The 26,114-nt window shown below is 45.7% G+C and overlaps 1 long non-coding RNA gene across 1 annotated transcript; it reads left to right on the top strand.

The window, feature by feature from the left end:
- Positions 1-930: 930 nt before the first annotated feature.
- Positions 931-5,890, top strand: LOC138641484 (uncharacterized). Its single transcript, XR_011313871.1, has 2 exons — positions 931-1,092; positions 5,786-5,890. It is a non-coding gene; the product is annotated as an uncharacterized lncRNA (long non-coding RNA).
- The last annotated feature ends 20,224 nt before the right edge of the window (positions 5,891-26,114 follow it).

Below are 26,114 nucleotides of genomic sequence, written 5' to 3' on the forward strand. Positions count from 1 at the left end.
CTGAAAAAAATCATTTTTTTTGTATTTTTTTTCTCTCAAGTCTCCCTGAAAAAAAAAAAAAAAAAAAAAATCTGTGGGAGATTCATATTGCCCCTTCTGCTTGTGTGCCAGTCTTGACTCCTGGGTGTGCCATCTCTCTCTCTCTCCCCAATTGTGGGCCATAGAAAGCCTATTAATTTTTTTGCTTGATTTGGGTTCCAAAATCTACCAAAAAAAATCACTAAATCAATCAGTGGGAGATTAATATTGGCCTCTGGGCTTGTGTGCCACTCCTGAGAAGAAAAACACCGTGTGCACAGCTCACAAATTGGTGCTAAAACTTAGGTTCCCAAACCGTCAATACATGTAATGTAAAAGTTTAGCACTCAACTTCAGTAACCGTAGACACAATCATAACCGTGAAAACGATTTATTAGTAGCACCAGAAACGTTTCAGTCCCTTAGGACTTTCATCAGTCGCTACAACAAAAAAAGAGTGAAATAACAAAAAAGAAGTACAACCTGTACAAAAATAACTAAAGTATATACAAAAATACTAACGAATAGACAGACAAGGTACACATGAAGTTCGGGTCAAACATAATATATAGCATAATGAATAGGAGTAATCAGGGAAACTAATATCCAGGCCAAGTGTTGCTCCAATGAAAAGGCGTGATGAAGCCAGTGGACGAGACCAAGGTAAGAATGAGGTGGATCAAGCCGACATGCAAATCATGCTCATGAAGAGACTATCTAGAAAGTCGAATAAATAGTGGCTAAGAGTGGATAAACTAGCCAAGTGTGGTATAGCTATTATGGACAAGCGTGTAGATACGTTGTATCAGGAGGGGATAAAGGGTAGTGTCCGAGTAGATAGAAAGAAAAGAAGAAAAAAAGAAAAAAAAGAAAAAACAAGCACAAAATAGATCAAAATAAAGCAGACACACATACCGTGCCTATAAAGATCCAAGCAGGCAAATATAGAATAGCTGGAAAATTATGAGAATAACCAGCGCCTGAATGAGAGGGGAGCAATCAAAAATAGATATGAGACTCCAAGCTCCAGAGAATAAAGGGGCAAAAGAGAATGTTACAGATACTCACATATAGGTGAAAGCGCCCCAATGTAAATGGGATGTACTAGAAAGATAATGTAAAAATGGGGAGGGAAGATTAGACACGAACAATACACCCCGCCAGTCCCAGAGTGAATAATGAAATAGGTACCTTAAAATGTATATGAACACGATATATAAGTAGCACCAGATGGTGGAAGCTGTCCACCTAACGGGTGAATCACCCGTGACTATGGGAGAGAAAGAGACCATAATCAAATATATAGGACCAGGGAGAGAGGTATGAAATTCCGGAACAGATACCCCCGAAAACAGATTACCTTGAGAATGCTGGGGAGAGGGAGAGGAGAGCCACCTCTGGACACGGCGTCCACCGCAAGTCTGTGAAGCGGTGGTAAACGCCGGTTTAAATGGCGCCAGACGCCGGCCCTGAGACTAGGGGGCGGAGACGCCAAACCGGAAGTGACGTAGCGTGGCGTAAGCCGAGGTGGAACGGAAACAAGATGGTGAAGCGGTTCACCTAGTCTGTGCGTTCCACCTGGCAGCCATACACATACAGAGAACAGAGGAGCTAACAAAGAATGAAGACTAGATGAAAGAAAAAAGAGAAAAGAGGAAATGGCATAACGAAACGGACATCCCTAGGTGTAATATAAGGGGAACATATGGAGAAATAATAAAAAAAGGAAGAAATATATAAGGGAGAAAAAAGGGAGAAAAAAGGGAGAAAAAAAAAAAAAAAAGGGAGAAAAAAAGGGGGGATCTGTCGCATAAGGGTAGGGATCCAGGGCTAACCTGGATAACAAGAGCCATAACCCAAGAGGGTAATATGGTTAGAGAACATCAATGATAAGCCAGAAAAGAAGAAGAAAGGGGATATAGAAATATGCAGATAAATGGGGAGTATAGTAACAAGTGATGTATGTGCCCCTCTTACCCAGGTCAAATTAAGACCAGCATGCAGGCCATAATAAACTATACAGATATTAACAGTCGTGAGATGAGTGAGCTGTTGAATTATAGAGAGAGCCGTGATGAGGGGTCCTCCGGTGGGTGTTGGTAGTTGACGTGAGAGGTATACAGTGCCCATCATTTAATAGAGACGATTCTATGAGAAATAGAAACACGTGTTAATATGGGATACACTAAATACAGTATACATATATTACTAAGTAAAAACCGACAACTCGTATTCTCTATTAAGACCCTTCGGTGTCAATGTGTCCAGTGTGTGGATCCAGTATGCCTCGCGTTTTTTTAGGGTGAGAATCCTATTTCCACCTCGACGTGGTGGTGGTATCTGTTCAAGAATTAGAAATTTGAGCTGTGAGATGTTATGACCTACAGCAGCAAAATGGTGGGGTACAGGTAGGAGGAGGTTATTGCATCGAATGGTGGATTTATGCTTCGATATTCTGTCACGGATGGGTTGCGACGTTTCACCTACATAGAGAAGGCCACAAGGGCACTTGAGGACATAGACTACATAGGACGAGTTACACGTGAAGAAGCCATGAATTTTGTGGACTTTACCCGAGTGTGGGTGTGCAATGGTGTCACCTTTCTGGACATTATTGCACTGTGCGCAATGAAGGCACGGGAAGATGCCTTTTCTCGGGGTATTTAAGAAGAGTTGCCGTGTAACAGTGCTAGAACCTATGTCAGCTTTAACCAAGGTATCACGGAGGTTCGGAGCCCGTTTAAAACAGGGTAGGAACGGTTGTTTGAACTCAGGGACATCTGGATGGGCCGTAGTGAGCAATGGCCAATGTCTGCGTATGGCTTTATGTAAGATATATACAGATGGATGAAACCCATGTACAAATGGGATGCGTTTCGTGTTGTCCATCCTAAAGGTGTTGGTTACCGTTCGAGAATTTTCCAGCAGAGCAGGAGGATAGCCCCTAGCCAAAAATTTCTTTGTCATGCCATCAATACGCGACTCTCTAATCTCGGTATTGGATACAATCCTTTGCACTCTTTGGTATTGTGCTCGTGGAATAGATTTTTTGGTTGAGGGAGGGTGTAAGCTGTCATAGTGTAACAGACTATTACGGTCTGTATCCTTAAAGTATAAATCAGTGCTCAACCTGCCATCACTATCCTTAATAACAAGTGTGTCTAGGAAGTTAATCTTGTCTTGACTAGTGTTGATAGTGAATTCAATGCCAGGCCATGAGACATTAAGGAACCCAAAGAATTTTTCAAGAGTGTCAGGTGACCCGTGCCAGATACAAAACACGTCGTCGATGTATCTTTTCCAGATGATTACATGATCCTGAAAGAGGGAACTCTTGTAAATCACATTCTCCTCGAAATCTATCATGTAGGCGTTAGCGTATGGAGGCGCTACGTGTGACCCCATGGCTGTCCCCCTTACCTGTAGATAGAAGGTGTCTTGAAATAAGAAAAAATTCGAAGTTAGAATTAATCTCAGTAATTCAATGCAAAGTGATACTTGAACTGGGTCCATCCCAGCGCCCTCCAAGAGGCGACGAGTGGAGTCCACACCTTCTATGTGTGGAATAGAAGTGTATAGGTCCCTAACGTCGAGCGTCACCAAAAGGGCTTCTGAGGGTATCTGATGTATTTCCCGGATGAGATGGAGAAAAGAACCTGTATCAAGGAGGAAGGACTTAGATCCCTTGATGAGTGGTGTTAATATTTTTTCAAGATATCTCGCTATGGGGGATAGCAGAGAATCAGTGGAGGCCACAATAGGCCTACCTGGAGGGTTTTCGAGATTTTTATGGATTTTGGGTAATGTGTAGAAGACCGGTGTGATAGGGTTGGGGTTCGTCAGAAACTCGCACGTTTTATGGTCCAGGACCCCCAGACTCGTATATTTGTGTAGAATATCAACAATCTCCTGGTAAATACGGTGTGAGGGATCCCTATCCAGTATCTTATAAATCGAAGTGTCACTCAGTTGGCGAGTTATCTCAGATAGGTATTTAGTTTTATCCATTATGACTAAAGCCCCCCCCTTATCAGCTGGTTTAAATATGATGGATTTATCCTCCTGTAGGTTCCTAAGGGAATGTCTCTCCTCCACTGAAAGGTTTGATGGATAGAACAGAGTGCCTCTCACTACATCCTCCTTAAAAGAGGAAAATTAGTCCTGTATGAACCCGATAAAGGTTTCAACCGCGTGTGATGACTGTGGGGGCCTAAAGTGGCTCTTCTGGCGCAGCCCCAGAGAAGTGGAAGACAAAACTTTCGGATTACTAACTTCAGTGCCCTTCTCACTAAGGGGTGGTGTGGTGGCAAAATAGGCTTTTAATCTAATCTGACGGAAAAACCGCTGGAGATCCATGTCCAGATCAAATGTTCGACAGCGATAAGACGGACAAAATGAGAGTCCCTTTTGTAAGAGGGAATGTTCCGCCACACTCAAAGTCCTGGAAGAGATGTTAATCACCAAATTGTCCGTACCTTGGATCTGGTTGTCCGGTTTAGGTCTTGAGTTCTTCTTGGATCCCTGTCCCCGTCGAGTTTTCTTCTTGGGTAACGGCGAGGGCCTAAAAAAGAAGAAGGAGGTGGAATAGAAGAGGAGGATCCTAGTTCGTGGTCCGAACCCGAGGTGGAGACATCTGATGAGATGGGTTGAGTTCCTCGTGTGCTGGTGCGCCATGAATTGTCCTGCCATCGATACACTCGGTTATTTCTATAGTCCTCCGCGTCCCTTGCAAATTTATTACGCTTTCTTGTTTCGATGTCCCTTTTATGTCGATTGATGCGGTCCTGTATCTCGGTTTTCAGGGAGACGAGTTCTTCAGGTGTGCCTGTCGTGGATAGCTGGGCCTCTATCGATTTAATTTTCTCTGAGTTATCAGAGATAGCCCGCTGGAGATGTTCCACTGTCAACGTGATCAGATCCAAAGAACACTTGTTAAGAATATGTTCAAATTTAACACAAAATTCAGGTGAATCTCTAAACAAAGTGGGGCGCAGAGGAACCCGTAAACCTCTAGGGATGCGTTGCACCCGAAGATATTCAGTTAGGGTGGCGCAATGTAATTCGAGGTTGACCAGAGATCTAAGTTCACGCTCTAGATCCCTACCTCGGGTTTCCCGTGGTGGTATAGAGAGGAAATCACTGGACAATTTAGACTGGGCGAGGATATTTGCAGTTTCCTCTGCATTATATGAGAAGGTCGGAAGGGTGGACATGACCTAGTGGCGTGCCACACGTATAGGAATACACGTGAGAAGAAAAACACCGTGTGCACAGCTCACAAATTGGTGCTAAAACTTAGGTTCCCAAACCGTCAATACATGTAATGTAAAAGTTTAGCACTCAACTTCAGTAACCGTAGACACAATCATAACCGTGAAAACGATTTATTAGTAGCACCAGAAACGTTTCAGTCCCTTAGGACTTTCATCAGTCGCTACAACAAAAAAAGAGTGAAATAACAAAAAAGAAGTACAACCTGTACAAAAATAACTAAAGTATATACAAAAATACTAACGAATAGACAGACAAGGTACACATGAAGTTCGGGTCAAACATAATATATAGCATAATGAATAGGAGTAATCAGGGAAACTAATATCCAGGCCAAGTGTTGCTCCAATGAAAAGGCGTGATGAAGCCAGTGGACGAGACCAAGGTAAGAATGAGGTGGATCAAGCCGACATGCAAATCATGCTCATGAAGAGACTATCTAGAAAGTCGAATAAATAGTGGCTAAGAGTGGATAAACTAGCCAAGTGTGGTATAGCTATTATGGACAAGCGTGTAGATACGTTGTATCAGGAGGGGATAAAGGGTAGTGTCCGAGTAGATAGAAAGAAAAGAAGAAAAAAAGAAAAAAAAGAAAAAACAAGCACAAAATAGATCAAAATAAAGCAGACACACATACCGTGCCTATAAAGATCCAAGCAGGCAAATATAGAATAGCTGGAAAATTATGAGAATAACCAGCGCCTGAATGAGAGGGGAGCAATCAAAAATAGATATGAGACTCCAAGCTCCAGAGAATGAAGGGGCAAAAGAGAATGTTACAGATACTCACATATAGGTGAAAGCGCCCCAATGTAAATGGGATGTACTAGAAAGATAATGTAAAAATGGGGAGGGAAGATTAGACACGAACAATACACCCCGCCAGTCCCAGAGTGAATAATGAAATAGGTACCTTAAAATGTATATGAACACGATATATAAGTAGCACCAGATGGTGGAAGCTGTCCACCTAACGGGTGAATCACCCGTGACTATGGGAGAGAAAGAGACCATAATCAAATATATAGGACCAGGGAGAGAGGTATGAAATTCCGGAACAGATACCCCCGAAAACAGATTACCTTGAGAATGCTGGGGAGAGGGAGAGGAGAGCCACCTCTGGACACGGCGTCCACCGCAAGTCTGTGAAGCGGTGGTAAACGCCGGTTTAAATGGCGCCAGACGCCGGCCCTGAGACTAGGGGGCGGAGACGCCAAACCGGAAGTGACGTAGCGTGGCGTAAGCCGAGGTGGAACGGAAACAAGATGGTGAAGCGGTTCACCTAGTCTGTGCGTTCCACCTGGCAGCCATACACATACAGAGAACAGAGGAGCTAACAAAGAATGAAGACTAGATGAAAGAAAAAAGAGAAAAGAGGAAATGGCATAACGAAACGGACATCCCTAGGTGTAATATAAGGGGAACATATGGAGAAATAATAAAAAAAGGAAGAAATATATAAGGGAGAAAAAAGGGAGAAAAAAAAAAAAAAAAGGGAGAAAAAAAGGGGGGATCTGTCGCATAAGGGTAGGGATCCAGGGCTAACCTGGATAACAAGAGCCATAACCCAAGAGGGTAATATGGTTAGAGAACATCAATGATAAGCCAGAAAAGAAGAAGAAAGGGGATATAGAAATATGCAGATAAATGGGGAGTATAGTAACAAGTGATGTATGTGCCCCTCTTACCCAGGTCAAATTAAGACCAGCATGCAGGCCATAATAAACTATACAGATATTAACAGTCGTGAGATGAGTGAGCTGTTGAATTATAGAGAGAGCCGTGATGAGGGGTCCTCCGGTGGGTGTTGGTAGTTGACGTGAGAGGTATACAGTGCCCATCATTTAATAGAGACGATTCTATGAGAAATAGAAACACGTGTTAATATGGGATACACTAAATACAGTATACATATATTACTAAGTAAAAACCGACAACTCGTATTCTCTATTAAGACCCTTCGGTGTCAATGTGTCCAGTGTGTGGATCCAGTATGCCTCGCGTTTTTTTAGGGTGAGAATCCTATTTCCACCTCGACGTGGTGGTGGTATCTGTTCAAGAATTAGAAATTTGAGCTGTGAGATGTTATGACCTACAGCAGCAAAATGGTGGGGTACAGGTAGGAGGAGGTTATTGCATCGAATGGTGGATTTATGCTTCGATATTCTGTCACGGATGGGTTGCGACGTTTCACCTACATAGAGAAGGCCACAAGGGCACTTGAGGACATAGACTACATAGGACGAGTTACACGTGAAGAAGCCATGAATTTTGTGGACTTTACCCGAGTGTGGGTGTGCAATGGTGTCACCTTTCTGGACATTATTGCACTGTGCGCAATGAAGGCACGGGAAGATGCCTTTTCTCGGGGTATTTAAGAAGAGTTGCCGTGTAACAGTGCTAGAACCTATGTCAGCTTTAACCAAGGTATCACGGAGGTTCGGAGCCCGTTTAAAACAGGGTAGGAACGGTTGTTTGAACTCAGGGACATCTGGATGGGCCGTAGTGAGCAATGGCCAATGTCTGCGTATGGCTTTATGTAAGATATATACAGATGGATGAAACCCATGTACAAATGGGATGCGTTTCGTGTTGTCCATCCTAAAGGTGTTGGTTACCGTTCGAGAATTTTCCAGCAGAGCAGGAGGATAGCCCCTAGCCAAAAATTTCTTTGTCATGCCATCAATACGCGACTCTCTAATCTCGGTATTGGATACAATCCTTTGCACTCTTTGGTATTGTGCTCGTGGAATAGATTTTTTGGTTGAGGGAGGGTGTAAGCTGTCATAGTGTAACAGACTATTACGGTCTGTATCCTTAAAGTATAAATCAGTGCTCAACCTGCCATCACTATCCTTAATAACAAGTGTGTCTAGGAAGTTAATCTTGTCTTGACTAGTGTTGATAGTGAATTCAATGCCAGGCCATGAGACATTAAGGAACCCAAAGAATTTTTCAAGAGTGTCAGGTGACCCGTGCCAGATACAAAACACGTCGTCGATGTATCTTTTCCAGATGATTACATGATCCTGAAAGAGGGAACTCTTGTAAATCACATTCTCCTCGAAATCTATCATGTAGGCGTTAGCGTATGGAGGCGCTACGTGTGACCCCATGGCTGTCCCCCTTACCTGTAGATAGAAGGTGTCTTGAAATAAGAAAAAATTCGAAGTTAGAATTAATCTCAGTAATTCAATGCAAAGTGATACTTGAACTGGGTCCATCCCAGCGCCCTCCAAGAGGCGACGAGTGGAGTCCACACCTTCTATGTGTGGAATAGAAGTGTATAGGTCCCTAACGTCGAGCGTCACCAAAAGGGCTTCTGAGGGTATCTGATGTATTTCCCGGATGAGATGGAGAAAAGAACCTGTATCAAGGAGGAAGGACTTAGATCCCTTGATGAGTGGTGTTAATATTTTTTCAAGATATCTCGCTATGGGGGATAGCAGAGAATCAGTGGAGGCCACAATAGGCCTACCTGGAGGGTTTTCGAGATTTTTATGGATTTTGGGTAATGTGTAGAAGACCGGTGTGATAGGGTTGGGGTTCGTCAGAAACTCGCACGTTTTATGGTCCAGGACCCCCAGACTCGTATATTTGTGTAGAATATCAACAATCTCCTGGTAAATACGGTGTGAGGGATCCCTATCCAGTATCTTATAAATCGAAGTGTCACTCAGTTGGCGAGTTATCTCAGATAGGTATTTAGTTTTATCCATTATGACTAAAGCCCCCCCCTTATCAGCTGGTTTAAATATGATGGATTTATCCTCCTGTAGGTTCCTAAGGGAATGTCTCTCCTCCACTGAAAGGTTTGATGGATAGAACAGAGTGCCTCTCACTACATCCTCCTTAAAAGAGGAAAATGAGTCCTGTATGAACCCGATAAAGGTTTCAACCGCGTGTGATGACTGTGGGGGCCTAAAGTGGCTCTTCTGGCGCAGCCCCAGAGAAGTGGAAGACAAAACTTTCGGATTACTAACTTCAGTGCCCTTCTCACTAAGGGGTGGTGTGGTGGCAAAATAGGCTTTTAATCTAATCTGACGGAAAAACCGCTGGAGATCCATGTCCAGATCAAATGTTCGACAGCGAACCGTGCCTTCATTGCGCACAGTGCAATAATGTCCAGAAAGGTGACACCATTGCACACCCACACTCGGGTAAAGTCCACAAAATTCATGGCTTCTTCACGTGTAACTCGTCCTATGTAGTCTATGTCCTCAAGTGCCCTTGTGGCCTTCTCTATGTAGGTGAAACGTCGCAACCCATCCGTGACAGAATATCGAAGCATAAATCCACCATTCGATGCAATAACCTCCTCCTACCTGTACCCCACCATTTTGCTGCTGTAGGTCATAACATCTCACAGCTCAAATTTCTAATTCTTGAACAGATACCACCACCACGTCGAGGTGGAAATAGGATTCTCACCCTAAAAAAACGCGAGGCATACTGGATCCACACACTGGACACATTGACACCGAAGGGTCTTAATAGAGAATACGAGTTGTCGGTTTTTACTTAGTAATATATGTATACTGTATTTAGTGTATCCCATATTAACGCGTGTTTCTATTTCTCATAGAATCGTCTCTATTAAATGATGGGCACTGTATACCTCTCACGTCAACTACCAACACCCACCGGAGGACCCCTCATCACGGCTCTCTCTATAATTCAACAGCTCACTCATCTCACGACTGTTAATATCTGTATAGTTTATTATGGCCTGCATGCTGGTCTTAATTTGACCTGGGTAAGAGGGGCACATACATCACTTGTTACTATACTCCCCATTTATCTGCATATTTCTATATCCCCTTTCTTCTTCTTTTCTGGCTTATCATTGATGTTCTCTAACCATATTACCCTCTTGGGTTATGGCTCTTGTTATCCAGGTTAGCCCTGGATCCCTACCCTTATGCGACAGATCCCCCCTTTTTTTCTCCCTTTTTTTTTTTTTTTCTCCCTTTTTTCTCCCTTATATATTTCTTCCTTTTTTTATTATTTCTCCATATGTTCCCCTTATATTACACCTAGGGATGTCCGTTTCGTTATGCCATTTCCTCTTTTCTCTTTTTTCTTTCATCTAGTCTTCATTCTTTGTTAGCTCCTCTGTTCTCTGTATGTGTATGGCTGCCAGGTGGAACGCACAGACTAGGTGAACCGCTTCACCATCTTGTTTCCGTTCCACCTCGGCTTACGCCACGCTACGTCACTTCCGGTTTGGCGTCTCCGCCCCCTAGTCTCAGGGCCGGCGTCTGGCGCCATTTAAACCGGCGTTTACCACCGCTTCACAGACTTGCGGTGGACGCCGTGTCCAGAGGTGGCTCTCCTCTCCCTCTCCCCAGCATTCTCAAGGTAATCTGTTTTCGGGGGTATCTGTTCCGGAATTTCATACCTCTCTCCCTGGTCCTATATATTTGATTATGGTCTCTTTCTCTCCCATAGTCACGGGTGATTCACCCGTTAGGTGGACAGCTTCCACCATCTGGTGCTACTTATATATCGTGTTCATATACATTTTAAGGTACCTATTTCATTATTCACTCTGGGACTGGCGGGGTGTATTGTTCGTGTCTAATCTTCCCTCCCCATTTTTACATTATCTTTCTAGTACATCCCATTTACATTGGGGCGCTTTCACCTATATGTGAGTATCTGTAACATTCTCTTTTGCCCCTTCATTCTCTGGAGCTTGGAGTCTCATATCTATTTTTGATTGCTCCCCTCTCATTCAGGCGCTGGTTATTCTCATAATTTTCCAGCTATTCTATATTTGCCTGCTTGGATCTTTATAGGCACGGTATGTGTGTCTGCTTTATTTTGATCTATTTTGTGCTTGTTTTTTCTTTTTTTTCTTTTTTTCTTCTTTTCTTTCTATCTACTCGGACACTACCCTTTATCCCCTCCTGATACAACGTATCTACACGCTTGTCCATAATAGCTATACCACACTTGGCTAGTTTATCCACTCTTAGCCACTATTTATTCGACTTTCTAGATAGTCTCTTCATGAGCATGATTTGCATGTTGGCTTGATCCACCTCATTCTTACCTTGGTCTCGTCCACTGGCTTCATCACGCCTTTTCATTGGAGCAACACTTGGCCTGGATATTAGTTTCCCTGATTACTCCTATTCATTATGCTATATATTATGTTTGACCCGAACTTCATGTGTACCTTGTCTGTCTATTCGTTAGTATTTTTGTATATACTTTAGTTATTTTTGTACAGGTTGTACTTCTTTTTTGTTATTTCACTCTTTTTTTGTTGTAGCGACTGATGAAAGTCCTAAGGGACTGAAACGTTTCTGGTGCTACTAATAAATCGTTTTCACGGTTATGATTGTGTCTACGGTTACTGAAGTTGAGTGCTAAACTTTTACATTACATGTGTGCCACTCCTGACTCCTGTGTGCGTCATCTGTCACTCAGTGGGCCCTAGAAAGCCTATTTTTTGTTTTATTTGTTTTCTAAATTCTCCCTGAAACAATCATTTTATTTTCTTTGGTTTCTAAATTATTCCTGAAAAAAAATCATTTTTTTTGTATTTTTTTTTCTCTCAAGTCTCCCTGAAAAAAAAAAAATCTGTGGGAGATTCATATTGCCCCTTCTGCTTGTGTGCCAGTCTTGACTCCTGGGTGTGCCATCTCTCTCTCTCTCCCCAATTGTGGGCCATAGAAAGCCTATTAATTTTTTTGCTTGATTTGGGTTCCAAAATCTACCAAAAAAAATCACTAAATCAATCAGTGGGAGATTAATATTGGCCTCTGGGCTTGTGTGCCACTCCTGACTCCTGTGTGCGTCATCTGTCACTCAGTGGGCCCTAGAAAGCCTATTTTTTGTTTTATTTGTTTTCTAAATTCTCCCTGAAACAATCATTTTATTTTCTTTGGTTTCTAAATTATTCCTGAAAAAAATCATTTTTTTTGTATTTTTTTTTCTCTCAAGTCTCCCTGAAAAAAAAAAAAATCTGTGGGAGATTCATATTGCCCCTTCTGCTTGTGTGCCAGTCTTGACTCCTGGGTGTGCCATCTCTCTCTCTCTCCCCAATTGTGGGCCATAGAAAGCCTATTAATTTTTTTGCTTGATTTGGGTTCCAAAATCTACCAAAAAAAATAACTAAATCAATCGGTGGGAGATTAATATTGGCCTCTGGGCTTGTGTGCCACTCCTGACTCCTGTGTGCGTCCTCTCTCACTCAGTGGGCCCTACAAAGCCTTTTTTTTTTTTTTTTTTCCTAAATTCTCCCTGAAACAATCATTTCATTTTATTTGTTTTATAAATTCTTCTGTAAAAAATAATTTTTTTTTAATTTTTTTATTTTCTGAAGTCTCCCTTTTAAAAAAAACAAACACAAATCAGTGGGAGATAAATATTTACATTTGCGCTTCAGTGACAGTCCTGCGTGTGTGCCATCTCATTTGTTGCCAACAACAACAGAGTGTGTAACATTGTGGCTGATTTTCGTTGTGGTCTCACCCACCTGTAAAGGGGTAGCTAAATCATACTGAAGTTATAGCTCACCGTGTAAGTTGTGTGACAGCAACAAATACCGTTCGTTTGGTAACATTTTTAAAACAATGAGGAAGTCTGGTGGAAGAGGTCGTGGCCGGGGGCGTTCATTGTCAGCTGGTAATGAGGGTAGTGGTAGTGGTGGAGCATCAGCTGGTCGTGGGAAAAAAAATATTGCACCTAAGTCTGGAGCTGTGGAGCCAGGTTCGTCGTCTGGCTACACAAGGCCTCGAACGCTCCCTTTTCTGGGAGTAGGAAAACCGCATTTAAAGCCGGAGCAGCAAGAGCAAGTTTTGGCTTATCTTGCTGACTCAGCCTCTAGCTCTTTTGCCTCCTCTCGTGAAACTGGTAAATGTCAAAGCAGCGCGTCGTTAGTGGATGTTCACGGTCAGGGACAAGTCGCTTCCTTGTCCTCTTCAGCAAAAACAACAACAGAGAAGAATGCAGCAGGCGACACAACGGGTTACTCCATGGACCTCTTTACACGTACCGTCCCTGGCTTAGAAAGTGAAGCAGTTAACAGTCCATGCCCATTACAAGTTGAATCTGACATGGAGTGCACTGATGCACAGCCACAGCCAGACTACTATCCTGGTCCTTTGACTCAGACCACAACATTGCCATCGCAGGGTGCTGATCAAGAATCAGACCCTGATGAGACTATGTTGCCCCATCACGAACGCTATACCACCGACCGACACGGTGATACAGACGAAGTTGCACACGAGCTACAAGAAGAGGTAATAGATGACCCAGTTCTTGACCCCGATTGGCAGCCATTGGGGGAACAGGGTGCAGGCGGCAGCAGTTCTGAAGCGGAGGAGGAGGGGCCGCAGCAGGCATCAACATCGCAACAGGTTCCATCTGCCGGGCCCGTATCTTGCCCAAAACGCGTGGCAAAGCTAAAACCTGTTGGAGGACAGCGTGGCCATCCGGTTAAAGCTCAGTCTGCAATGCCTGAAAAGGTATCCGATGCTAGAAAGAGTGCAGTCTGGCATTTTTTTAAACAACATCCAATTGATCAGCGCAAAGTCATCTGTCAAAAATGTTCAACTACCTTAAGCAGAGGACAGAATCTGAAAAGTCTCAATACAAGTTGCATGCATAGACATTTAACCACCATGCATTTGCAAGCCTCGACTAACTTCCAAACGTCCCTTAAGGTTGTAGCACCCTCGGCCAATGAAGCTAGTCAGCAACGCAACATCCCTTCCGGCAGTGAAGGGCCACCATTTTCCGCACCACCTGCAGTATCTGTGCAGGTTTCTTTGCCAGGCCAAAGCCGTCAGGGTCAGGGAATCACCAGTTTCGTAGTAGGAAACACTGCATCTAGGGCACCGGTGGCAACAATACCATCTCCCACCGTCTCTCAGTCTGCCATGTCCACCGGCACCCCCGCTAGTTCCACGATCTCCAGCTCTCCAGTCCAGCTCACCCTACATGAGACTATGGTTAGAAAAAGGAAGTACTTAGCCTCGCATCCGCGTACACAGGGTTTGAACGCACACATAGCTAGACTAATCTCGTTAGAGATGATGCCCTACCGGTTAGTTGAAAGCCAAGCTTTCAAAGCCCTGATGGACTACGCTGTACCACGCTACGAGCTACCCAGTCGACACTTTTTTTCCAGAAAAGCCATCCCAGCCCTCCACCAGCATGTTAAAGAGCGCATCGTCCATGCACTCAGGCAATCTGTGAGCACAAAGGTGCACCTGACAACAGATGCATGGACCAGTAGGCATGGCCAGGGACGTTACGTGTCCATCACGGCACACTGGGTAAATGTGGTGGATGCAGGGTCCACAGGGGACAGCAAGTTTGGGACAGTTCTGCCTAGCCCACGGTCTAGGAAACAATTGGCTGTAGCCGTTCGCACCCCCTCCTCCTCCTCTTCGTCCTCCTGCAGAAGCGAGAGCTCGTCCACAGACCGCAGTCGCACAACCACTCCATCCGCAGCTGCCACTGTTGCACACCAGGTCTCCCATTATGGGGCAGCTACTGGCAAACGTCAGCAGGCTGTATTGGCTATGAAGTGTTTGGGCGACAACAGACACACCGTGGAAGTTCTGTCCGAGTTCTTGCAGAAAGAAACGCAGTCGTGGCTGGGCACTGTAGATCTTGAGGCAGGCAAGGTAGTGAGTGATAACGGAAGGAATTTCATGGCTGCCATCTCCCTTTCCCAACTGAAACACATTCCTTGCCTGGGTCACACCTTAAACCTGGTGGTGCAGTGCTTCCTGAAAAGTTATCCGGGGTTATCCGACCTGCTCCTCAAAGTGCGTGGACTTTGTTCACATATCCGCCGTTCGCCCGTACACTCCAGCCGTATGCAGACCTATCAGCGTTCTTTGAACCTTCCCCAGCATCGCCTAATCATAGACGTTGCAACAAGGTGGAACTCAACACTGCACATGCTTCAGAGACTGTGTGAACAGAGGCAGGCTGTTATGTTTTTGTGGGAGGATACACATACACGGGCAGGCAGTAGGATGGCAGACATGGAGTTGTCAGGTGTGCAGTGGTCGAAGATTCAAGACATGTGTCAAGTCCTTCAGTGTTTTGAGGAATGCACACGGCTAGTTAGTGCAGACAACGCCATAATAAGCATGAGCATCCCCCTAATGCATCTGCTGATGCAAAGTTTGACGCACATAAAGGATCAGGCGTCTGCAGCTGAGGAAGAGGAAAGCCTTGATGACAGTCAGCCATTGTCTGGCCAGGGCAGTGTACAGGACGAGGTAGCGGGCGAAGAGGAGGAGGAGGACGAGGAGGATGATGGGGATGATTATATTTTTAATGAGGAAGCTTTTCCGGGGCCACTGGAAATTGGTGGCGCGGCAAGGCCGGGTTCTGGTTTTTTGAGGGACACAAGTGACGTGGATTTGCCTGAAACTGCCCCTCAACCAAGCACAACCGCAGATTTGAGAACTGGAACTTTGGCCCACATGGCGGATTATGCCTTACGTATCCTCAAAAGGGACACACGCATAACTAAAATGATGAACGATGACGATTACTGGTTGGCCTGCCTCCTTGATCCTCGCTATAAAGGCAAATTGAAAAATATAATGCCACATGAGAACTTGGAACTAATATTAGCAACCAAACAATCAACTCTTGTTGACCGTTTGCTTCTGGCATTCCCTGCACACAGCGCCCGTGATCGTTCTCACACGAGCTGCAGGGGCCAGCAGACCAGAGGAGTTAGAGGGGCAGAAATCAGAAGTGGCGTTGGCCAGAGGGGTTTTCTGACCAGGTTGTGGAGTGATTTTGCTATGACCGCAGACAGGACAGGTACTGCAGCATCAATTCAAAGTGACAGGAGACAACGTTTGTCCAGTATGGTTACAAACTATTTTTCATCCCTTATCGATGCTCTCCCTCAACTGTCATTCCCATTTGATTACTGGGCATCAAAATTAGACACCTGGCCAGAATTGGCAGAATATGCATTGCAGGAGCTTGCTTGCCCGGCAGCTAGTGTCCTATCAGAAAGAGTATTCAGTGCTGCAGGTTCAATACTAACAGAAAAAAGGACTCGTCTGGCTACCCAAAATGTAGATGATCTAACCTTCATTAAAATGAACCACAACTGGATTTCGAAATCTTTTGCCCCACCTTGCCCGGCTGACACCTAGCTTTCCTATGAAAAGGTCTTGCCTGTGGACTATTCTGAATGCCTTTTCCAATCTCGTAATTTTCAGCACCTGATTGTCCAGCATACGACATGTTTACACCTCACTAAATGGCCAAACTCCCCACACGGGGCCGTGGTATCGACACTTGGCGACAGCACCCGTGAGAGTGCAGTTTGTCTGAAGAGGTGGGTGAGCCCGCTTTTGGTCGACGGCACTGCCACTGGGTCCCTCCTAGTACAATAAAGTGTCTCTGGCGGTGGTGGTGCGCACCCAACGTCAGACACACCGTTGTAATATGAGGGGCCCTGGGCCTGTACCGCCGGCCACAAGACAGTTTCCCCCCACCCCAGCTCAAACAGTGCTCTACCACTTGCAAAATTATCTCACAGCTCCACCAATGTTTAGTCTATGCGCTGACATCCTTCAATGCCTGCCACTGACAATACCATTGTATTGACATTTTTGTTATGTTAGGCCTTCGATGCCTGTCTGTGGTCACTCCTTCCACTAGGCCTCCACTGACCACACCACTGCTGCCCGTGTACCCCTGGAACCAATTTAAAATTGCCTACAGCCATGTGTTATTATTTTAGGCCTTCGATGCCTGTCTGCGGTCCATTCTTTCAACTACTACTACACTGACCAGGGCACTGCTGCTCGTGTACCCCTGGAACCAATTTAAAATTGCCTACAGCCATGTGTTATTATTTTAGGCCTTCGATGCCTGTCTGCGGTCACTCCTTCCACTAGGCCTCCACTGACCACACCACTGCTGCCCGTGTACCCCTGGAACCAATTTAAAATTGCCTACAGCCATGTGTTATTATTTTAGGCCTTCGATGCCTGTCTGCGGTGACTCCTTCCACTAGGCCTCCACTGACCACACCACTGCTGCCCGTGTACCCCTGGAACCAATTTAAAATTGCCTACAGCCATGTGTTATTATTTTAGGCCTTCGATGCCTGTCTGCGGTCCATTCTTTCAACTACTACTACACTGACCAGGTCACTGCTGCCCGTGTACCCCTGGAACCAATTTAAAATTGCCTACAGCCATGTGTTATTATTTTAGGCCTTCGATGGCTGTCTGCGGTCACTCCTTCCACTAGGCCTCCACTGACCACACCACTGCTGCCCGTGTACCCCTGGAACCAATTTAAAATTGCCTACAGCCAGCCCAATTTTTTTATTTTAGGCCTTCGATGCCTGTCTGCGGTCCATTCTTTCAACTACTACTACACTGACCAGGTCACTGCTGCCCGTGTACCCCTGGAACCAATTTAAAATTGCCTACAGCCATGTGTTATTATTTTAGGCCTTCGATGCCTGTCTGCGGTCACTCCTTCCACTAGGCCTACACTGACCACACCACTGCTGCCCGTGTACCCCTGGAACCAATTTAAAATTGCCTGCAGCCATGTGTTATTATTTTAGGCCTTCGATGCCTGTCTGCGGTCCATTCTTTCAACTACTACTACACTGACCAGGTCACTGCTGCCCGTGTACCCCTGGAACCAATTTTAAATTGCCTACAGCCATGTGTTATTATTTTAGGCCTTCGATGCCTGTCTGCGGTCACTCCTTCCACTAGGCCTCCACTGACCACACCACTGCTGCCCGTGTACCCCTGGAACCAATTTAAAATTGCCTACAGCCATGTGTTATTATTTTAGGCCTTCGATGCCTGTCTGCGGTCCATTCTTTCAACTACTACTACACTGACCAGGTCACTGCTGCCCGTGTACCCCTGGAACCAATTTAAAATTGCCTACAGCCATGTGTTATTATTTTAGGCCTTCGATGCCTGTCTGCGGTCACTCCTTCCACTAGGCCTCCACTGACCACACCACTGCTGCCCGTGTACCCCTGGAACCAATTTTAAATTGCCTACAGCCAGCCCAATTTTTTTATTTTAGGCCTTCGATGCCTGTCTGCGGTCCATTCTTTCAACTACTACTACACTGACCAGGTCACTGCTGCCCGTGTACCCCTGGAACCAATTTAAAATTGCCTACAGCCATGTGTTATTATTTTAGGCCTTCGATGCCTGTCTGCGGTCACTCCTTCCACTAGGCCTCCACTGACCACACCACTGCTGCCCGTGTACCCCTGGAACCAATTTTAAATTGCCTACAGCCATGTGTTATTATTTTAGGCCTTCGATGCCTGTCTGCGGTCACTCCTTCCACTAGGCCTCCACTGACCACACCACTGCTGCCCGTGTACCCCTGGAACCAATTTAAAATTGCCTACAGCCAGCCCAATTTTTTTATTTTAGGCCTTCGATGCCTGTCTGCGGTCCATTCTTTCAACTACTACTACACTGACCAGGGCACTGCTGCCCGTGTACCCCTGGAACCAACATCAGAAAATATAAAAATAAGTATTTTGCTTACAAAAAAGAAAATACTGGAGAGATATCAAATGCAGACATTTTAACATTAAAAGCAAACACACAACTAAAATCTGGTACAGTACTAAAAATGGCCACCAGCTACAATTACTTTCTCCTGCAAGTAGTTAACTGAAAGGTTTTTTAAATTGAAAACACACATATGGCATCCACCGAGTGTTGTCCTGTCGCGTCTTCTTTATATTATTGCCGAGAAGATGCAAAACAATGAAAATAATAAAATAATTAATTACCAAAATAATAGAGAAAGTCAACACCACATTGCAAATAAACATTCATTCCAAATAAAGAAGCAGGGCGCGTCCGAGGGTGAGTATATACCTAATAAGAATATAATCACCCTCGGACGCGCAATGCTTATTTCCAACAGCCTTCCTTCCTAAGAATCAGCCCTTCCGTGGTGTAGAGAGACGTTGTGTTACACTCCAAGGTGTTCCCCAGGTTGCCTTTCCTGAGCTTCGATCTTCCGGCTCTCGTTTAGTAGTTGTTGGAAACTACGCTGCATTAGGCCTTCAAATTGGGTATGGGGTGTAGAGAGATGGTGTGTTCCACTCCAAGGTGTTCCCCAGGTTGCCTTTCCTGAGCTTCGATCTTCCGGCTCTCGTTTAGTGGTTCTTGGAAACTACACTGCATTAGGCCTTCAAATTGGGTATGGGGTGTAGAGAGAGGGTGTGTTACACTCCAAGGTGTTCCCCAGGTTGCCTTTCCTGAGCTTCGATCTTCATGCTCTCGTTTAGTAGTTGTCGGAAACTACGCTGCATTAGGCCTACAAATTGGGTATGGGGTGTAGAGAGAGGGTTTGTTACACTCCAAGGTGTTCCCCAGGTTGCCTTTCCTGAGCTTCGATCTTCCGGCTCTCGTTTAGTAGTTGTTGGAAACTACGCTGCATTAGGCCTTCAAATTGGGTATGGGGTGTAGAGAGAGGGTGTGTTACACTCCAAGGTGTTCCCCAGGTTGCCTTTCCTGAGCTTCGATCTTCCGGCTCTCGTTTAGTAGTTCTTGGAAACTACACTGCATTAGGCCTTCAAATTGGGAATGGGGTGTAGAGAGAGGGTGTGTTACACTCCAAGGTGTTCCCCAGGTTGCCTTTCCTGAGCTTTGATATTCCGGCTCTCGTTTAGTAGTTGTTGGAAACTACACTGCATTAGGCCTACAAATTTGGTATGGGGGAAACATTGGCGCATCTGCGGTCCCTCCTTCCTCTAGGCCTCCACTGACCTGTCTACTGCTGCCCGTGTTTCCCTGGAACCAATTTTAAATTGCCTACAGGCAGCCCAATTTATTATGTTAGGGCTTCGAAGCCTGTCTGCGGTCCCTCCTTCCACTAGGCCTCCACTGACCTGTCTACTGCTGCCCGTGTACCCCTTGAACCAACATCAGAAAATATAAAAATAAGTATTTTGCTTACAAAAAAGAAAATACTGGAGAGATACCAAATGCAGACATTTTAACATTAAAAACAAACACACAACTAAAATCTGGTACAGTACTAAAAATGGCCACCATCTACAATTACTTTCTCCTGCAAGTAGTTAACTGAAAGGTTTTTTAAATTGAAAACACAGATATGGCATCCACCGAGTGTTGTCCTGTCGCGTCTTCTTTATATTATTGCCGAGAAGATGCAAAACAATGAAAATAATAAAATCATTAATTACCAAAATAATAGAGAAAGTCAACACCACATTGCAAATAAACATTCATTCCAAATAAAGAAGCAGGGCGCGTCCGAGGGTGAGTATATACCTAATAAGAATATAATCACCCTCGGACGCGCAATGCTTATTTCCAACAGCCTTCCTTCCTAAGAATCAGCCCTTCCGTGGTGTAGAGAGACGTTGTGTTACACTCCAAGGTGTTCCCCAGGTTGCCTTTCCTGAGCTTCGATCTTCCGGCTCTCGTTTAGTAGTTGTTGGAAACTACGCTGCATTAGGCCTTCAAATTGGGTATGGGGTGTAGAGAGAGGGTGTGTTACACTCCAAGGTGTTCCCCAGGTTGCCTTTCCTGAGCTTCGATCTTCATGCTCTCGTTTAGTAGTTGTCGGAAACTACGCTGCATTAGGCCTTCAAATTGGGTATGGGGTGTAGAGAGAGGGTGTGTTACACTCCAAGGTGTTCCCCAGGTTGCCTTTCCTGAGCTTCGATCTTCATGCTCTCATTTAGTAGTTGTCGGAAACTATGCTGCATTAGGCCTACAAATTGAGTATGGGGTGTAGAGAGAGGGTTTGTTACACTCCAAGGTGTTCCCCAGGTTGCCTTTCCTGAGCTTCGATCTTCCGGCTCTCGTTTAGTAGTTGTTGGAAACTACGCTGCATTAGGCCTTCATATTGGGTATGGGGTGTAGAGAGAGGGTGTGTTACACTCCAAGGTGTTCCCCAGGTTGCCTTTCCTGAGCTTCGATCTTCCGGCTCTCGTTTAGTAGTTCTTGGAAACTACTCTGCATTAGGCCTTCAAATTGGGAATGGGGTGTAGAGAGAGGGTGTGTTACACTCCAAGGTGTTCCCCAGGTTGCCTTTCCTGAGCTTCGATATTCCGGCTCTCGTTTAGTAGTTCTTGGAAACTACACTGCATTAGGCCTTCAAATTGGGAATGGGGTGTAGAGAGAGGGTGTGTTACACTCCAAGGTGTTCCCCAGGTTGCCTTTCCTGAGCTTCGATATTCCGGCTCTCGTTTAGTAGTTGTTGGAAACTACACTGCATTAGGCCTACAAATTTGGTATGGGGGAAACATTGGCGCATCTGCGGTCCCTCCTTCCTCTAGGCCTCCACTGACCTGTCTACTGCTGCCCGTGTTCCCCTGGAACCAATTTTAAATTGCCTACAGGCAGCCCAATTTATTATGTTAGGGCTTCGAAGCCTGTCTGCGGTCCCTCCTTCCACTAGGCCTCCACTGACCTGTCTACTGCTGCCCGTGTACCCCTTGAACCAACATCATAAAATAAAAAAAAAATTATTTTGCTTATAAAAAAGAAAATACTGGTGAGATATCAAATGCAGACATTTTAACATTAAAAACAAACACACAACTAAAATCTGGTACAGTACTAAAAATGGCCACCAGCTACAATTACTTTCTCCTGCAAGTAGTTAACTGAAAGGTTTTTTAAATTGAAAACACACATATGGCATCCACCGAGTGTTGTCCTGTCGCGTCTTCTTTATATTATTGCCGAGAAGATGCAAAACAATGAAAACAATAAAATCATTAATTACCAAAATAATAGAGAAAGTCAACACCACATTGCAAATAAACATTCATTCCAAATAAAGAAGCAGGGCGCGTCCGAGGGTGAGTATATACCTAATAAGAATATAATCACCCTCGGACGCGCAATGCTTATTTCCAACAGCCTTCCTTCCTAAGAATCAGCCCTTCCGTGGTGTAGAGAGACGTTGTGTTACACTCCAAGGTGTTCTCCAGGTTGCCTTTCCTGAGCTTCGATCTTCCGGCTCTCGTTTAGTAGTTGTTGGAAACTACGCTGCATTAGGCCTTCAAATTGGGTATGGGGTGTAGAGAGATGGTGTGTTCCACTCCAAGGTGTTCCCCAGGTTGCCTTTCCTGAGCTTCGATCTTCCGGCTCTCGTTTAGTAGTTCTTGGAAACTACACTGCATTAGGCCTTCAAATTGGGTATGGGGTGTAGAGAGAGGGTGTGTTACACTCCAAGGTGTTCCCCAGGTTGCCTTTCCTGAGCTTCGATCTTCATGCTCTCATTTAGTAGTTGTCGGAAACTACGCTGCATTAGGCCTACAAATTGGGTATGGGGTGTAGAGAGAGGGTTTGTTACACTCCAAGGTGTTCCCCAGGTTGCCTTTCCTGAGCTTCGATCTTCCGGCTCTCGTTTAGTAGTTGTTGGAAACTACGCTGCATTAGGCCTTCAAATTGGGTATGGGGTGTAGCGAGAGGGTGTGTTACACTCCAAGGTGTTCCCCAGTTTGCCTTTCCTGAGCTTCGATCTTCCGGCTCTCGTTTAGTAGTTCTTGGAAACTACACTGCATTAGGCCTACAAATTGGGTATGGGGTGGAGAGAGATGGTGTGTTACACTCCAAGGTGTTCCCCAGGTTTCCTTGCCATTGCTTCGGTCTTCCGACTCTTGTTTAGTAGTTGTAGAAAAGTACACTGCATTAGGCCTACAAAATGGGTATGGGGTGGAGAGAGATGGTGTGTTACACTCCAAGGTGTTCCCCAGGTTGCCTTTCCTGAGCTTCTATCTTCAGGCTCTCATTAAATTGTGGTTAAATGGAACAACTGCATTTGGCGTACTAGTTGGTTTGGGGCCTACTATCGGTGTCTGCCACTCCTTGCTGTTCTCCTGGTTTCCTGTCCTGAAATTCCATTTTCAGGCTCTCGTTAAGTAGTTGTTAATGTTAGACTGCATTTGGCCTACTAGTTGGGTTGGGGCCTACTATCGGTGTCTGCCACTCCTTGCTGTTCTCCTCCACTGAACAAAGCTGTGCCGCCTGTTTACTACGGTTGCCAATTTTGAACTGCATTTCGACTACTTACTGATTTGGCCCTACTCTCTGTGTCAGCCTCTCATTCCAGTTGTCCTCCACTGCAATGCCCCCTGGTTAGTCCTGTGTTACCAATTTTGAACTGAATTTAGCCCACTTTATTCTTTGGGCCTATATCTGTGTTTCCACTTCATCGTGCCCATTGCCCAGCCAGTGATAGATGAGTCTGCTGGTACATTGACCCATAACGCAACATTCCCCGTGCATGCTACACAACAACATTGTGACCCTGCTGAAAGTCAGGTTGCTCTTCCCGCATACCATACCACCTTACACGGGGACAAAGAGGAAGGTGCAGATGAAAGTGCAGGTTCCTTCATCAGGTGGGGGGAGGAATACTAGTTGGCGACGTCACTGGCACAGGGCCTCTCATAGTACGCAAAAGTGTTGCTGCCGGTGGGAGGCGCCCCCGCCGTGCAAACACACCGTTGTACTTTGAGGGGCCCTGTGCCAGTGCCAATGCCAACAAGTGGGCCCCCCCTGCTTGCTCAGGATCACAGCACTTGCAAAGTTGAAATACTTACCTCTCCCTGCTCCACTGCCGTGACGTGGTCCAGATTTCCTGGGCCCACTAATTACTTGAACCAGCCCTACCCCACACAACTTTAGCCAAATGACCCCCAATTTCAAATGCCTTCCAATTATTATAAGGTAAATTACGCTTGACAAGCTTCATTAAGAAGAATGGATGGTTTTGACATTAAAATGGGCACTCTAGGTGTTTTCCTGGCCCCCACTCACTGCCGACTATGCTGCCCCATTGACTTGCATTGGGTTTCGTGTTTCGGTCGATCCCGACTTTACGTCATAATCGGCCGATTTCACTCGACCCGACTTTTGAGATAGTCGGGTTTCGCGAAACCCGGCTCGACTCTAAAAAGGTCAAGGTCGCTCAACTCTAATCCGAGAAGACCAAAATATCATCCAAGTATACAATCAGGAATTTATCCAGGTACTCTCGGAAGATGTCATGCATAAAGGACTGAAATACTGATGGAGCATTGGAAAGCCCGAATGGCATAACCAGGTATTCAAAATGGCCCTCGGGCGTATTAAATGCTGTTTTCCATTCATCGCCCTGTTTAATACGCACAAGATTATACGCACCACGAAGATCTATCTTGGTGAACCAACTAGCCCCCTTAATCCGAGCAAACAAATCAGACAGCAGCGGCAAGGGGTACTGAAATTTGATTGTGATTTTATTTAGAAGGCGGTAATCAATACAAGGTCTCAACGAACCATCCTTCTTGGCCACAAAAAAGAACCCTGCTCCCAATGGTGACAACGACGGGCGAATATGACCCTTCTCCAAGGATTCCTTTACGTAGCTCCGCATAGCGGCGTGCTCAGGCACAGACAAATTAAACAGTCGACCTTTAGGAAACTTACTACCAGGAATCAAATCGATAGCACAATCGCTGTCACGTCCGCTGCACATACTTAACCGGCTTCTTCCATCCCTCGGCGCACTCTCGATCCTGTCCCTCGCCGCTCTGTCTCTTCCTTCGCCGGCTCACGGCGTCCGGTCTCTCTGCGCATGTGCGGTCGCGTCTCCTCCGTCGCTGAGCCCTCTGGGAGGTCGCGACCCGATGGCTCCGCCCCAACATGGCGGCGCCCATCGGGTATTTCTTCCCGGCGTCTTTCCAGGCAAGATGCCTTTGCTTTGTAGGTGCAATGTCTGTCGTCATTGTCCCTATGCCCTAGGCTCCCCAGTATCTGTATCTTTTCCCTGCTTAGTTCTCGCTTTGTCTCAGTGTTGTGTCCTGCCTAGTCCCGTGTTCCTGCTGTGTCCTGCCAAGTTCCGTGTTCCTGCTGTGTCCTGCCAAGTTCCGTGTTCCTGCTGTGTCCTGCCAAGTTCCGTGTTCCTGCTGTGTCCTGCCAAGTTCCGTGTTCCTGCTGTGTCCTGCCAAGTTCCGTGTTCCTGCTGTGTCCTGCCAAGTTCCGTGTTCCTGCTGTGTCCTGCCAAGTTCCGTGTTCCTACTGTGTCCTGCCAAGTTCCGTGTTCCTGCTGTGTCCTGCCAAGTTCCGTGTTCCTGCTGTGTCCTGCCTAGTTCCGTGTACCTGCCGTCTCCTGCCAAGTCCTGTGTTCCTGCCGTGTCCTGCATCGTCTCGTGTTCCTGTCATTATCAGTTAAGTCCTGTTTTCCTATTATCCCCCGCCATTCCAATAGCTCTGTGGTCTCCTTCTTTCTCTTGGGTCGTCCCTTTGGCTCCAGCTGTTGTGTCTCCATTCCCCCGAGGTCCTGCTCCTAACACTCCCTGTATATGGGGTGATTCCATCTGGTCCGCTCGACCCCTGGGGCTCTAGAGTCACGACCCAGAGGGTCCACTCTCGGATTTCTTTCCGAATCCCTACAATCGCAATCCCTATGCGGAGGTAGGGCACTGGACTTGGGCTCATCAAATACATCCCGGTAATCCGACAAGAACTCTGGGACCTCAGAAGGGGTGGATGACGAAATAGACAGAAATGGAACATCACCATGTACTACCCCCTGACAACCCCAGCTGGACACAGACATAGACTTCCAATCCAATACTGGGTTATGGACTTGTAGCCATGGCAACCCCAACACGACCACATCATGCAGATTCTGCAACACCAGAAAGCGAATATCCTCCTGATGCGCAGGAGCCATGCACATGGTGTTAAGGACTGGCGGAACGCACCAAGTACAAGATGAAATGGAACTAGGTGCGTTCGCAGTCCGAGGTCCACCGTGCAGGTAAAAACCCTGCTGCT

The sequence above is a fragment of the Ranitomeya imitator genome, chromosome 6 (assembly GCF_032444005.1).
Source record: "Ranitomeya imitator isolate aRanImi1 chromosome 6, aRanImi1.pri, whole genome shotgun sequence".
Classification (NCBI taxonomy): domain Eukaryota; kingdom Metazoa; phylum Chordata; class Amphibia; order Anura; family Dendrobatidae; genus Ranitomeya; species Ranitomeya imitator.